Source organism: Bidens hawaiensis, unplaced genomic scaffold (assembly GCF_021521415.1).
Source record: "Bidens hawaiensis isolate Kalapana, Puna unplaced genomic scaffold, B.hawaiensis_p1.1 tig00033948_1, whole genome shotgun sequence".
In the NCBI taxonomy this organism is placed as follows: Eukaryota; Viridiplantae; Streptophyta; class Magnoliopsida; order Asterales; family Asteraceae; genus Bidens; species Bidens hawaiensis.
The window spans coordinates 203,668-205,733 of NW_027495861.1; positions in this window are offsets into that span (position 1 = coordinate 203,668).

Genomic DNA, 2,066 nt, shown 5'->3' on the forward strand with positions numbered 1-2,066 from the left:
CAAAATTTTCAGATCTTCAATTCAATTTAATTGAAAAAATCTAATACAATTAAACACTAAAGAACACTCAAGATATGATTACGAATAGTCCGCGAGACATTATGATATCAATTAAATACAACTCAAGGAGTAATTGATCAAAACTTGTTCCGTACAATCTAAGAATCAATTCAATACGACTAATTAATCAATTAACACTCAGTTGATGTTAATCTAACATCTAAGACTTGATCAATCGGACAATAGCTCTGATACCACTTCGGAAACCATTTCCGTATGATTACGTTAACAATCAATACTATTACTATAAGGATATAGTTGCTTGATATGATCAATTAATTAGGTTTAGCTTGAATACGTTAACGCTAGTGTGTGAGTGTAGATTTGGTCAACATAACGAGAGGACTTCAATAATAATGATAATTGCTTAATAATTTAATAAGTTACAGGGTATATATAGATGACGATGCCATTCGTTATACATCACATAACAAATGGATGAAATTCGTCATCATTCCAAAAAATACTATAAGACAGACGAATGACTCTTTCGTTGTCCTCATTCGTTGACATACTTAAAAAAGGACTAATAAATAAGTATGAACTCATTAGTTATACATCACATAACGAATGGCTCATTTACAACAACAAATGTACTCTTGTATATTTCCCAAAATACCCTTATGCATTACAAAACCAAAAACCATTATCACAAAGAATGATATGACAAAAATGTATACTAACAGAAGCTTCTGCTAAAGGCCAGGATATTTCTATTTGGGATACCAAAACATGAGCTCTTATGAGTAAAGGATCTTCTGGGGTTAAGGATGATGTTGGGTTCAAGGAAAGTTAAGATGTGGAAGATGTGACGGATATGACTGCTGAGAAGGATAATGAAGGTGATGATGCAAAGGCATGAATCCTTTTATTTAATGTTGTTGATGATTTGGACCTGTGTAGTATTTCAAAACAGTTTTGTTTTGGTAAAAAAAATAGCTAAGCAACTTAGTGGTCAAAAATTGTGAGTGAGGTAGTGTTTCTTCACAATATTGCAAGTTTGTTTGAAAAGAAGTAAACGACTTAGCGACTTAGTACGAAAAAACCCTTCATCCTTAGTAAGATCTCCGGCAAAAAACCTCAGGTGGGGAAAACTATCTGCATTCCTCAGATTTATTAACAAGAAAAGTGTGTTACAACTCTAGAACTACTAATGAATAAGTCTGGAGTACAGAAAGCTAGTGTAGTGTGAGTGGTTGTAAGTGTGCAAGTCGTGTCCTGTGTTGTTCATCATAGCCTCATTATATAGTAAAACTAAGCATCTAGACAATAAAAGCTATAAATTAAGCCTATGAAAGAGCTGTTGGACTTGTTTTTCTTTGTCTCCACGCCATGGTTGATCAAGTAATGAGCTACTAGCCATTGGTAGCTATCAATGGGTTGTTTTAGCTGATATAACTTCACAATCGTAACCGACAGCGAGGATACAGGGCATTTAATGTGTCTTTCAATTCAATCATTAATCTTGGCGGTTACAAGACTTGTTCCAGATGTTTGACCAAGCAATTAATGAACATTCATTGTCCTTTAAGTATTCTATGGCGACCTGCAAAATGATAGCCATTAGTGAACAAAATAACAAGGTCAGGATACCGAACCTGTTTGGGATCATACTGCCATGATACTAAGACTCAGGATCCTTAAGCGAGATTTTTACCCAAAACAAGTTTTTTTTGTGTATGCCCTCTGTTGGGCTTTAAAACAATTTACTTTCTTGCACTTAGGATCTTGATGGCTTGGGTGTGTGAGAACCGAGCCACGGTGCGGAAGCGTGAATAATCGGTATTAACGATGGAGCTTGGATCCGGGTTAGGATCGAATCATAACACGTATTCACTCTTGAACAATAATAATGGACGGATGTGAAGAGTTTGACTTGATTAACAATCAATAATAGGATGAATAATTGTAATCAAAACACAAAAGATAGATTTAGTAGTATGATTTAATTAACCAAATGATTGTCATGAAGAACACTCATACATAGATTCATACATACATAATCA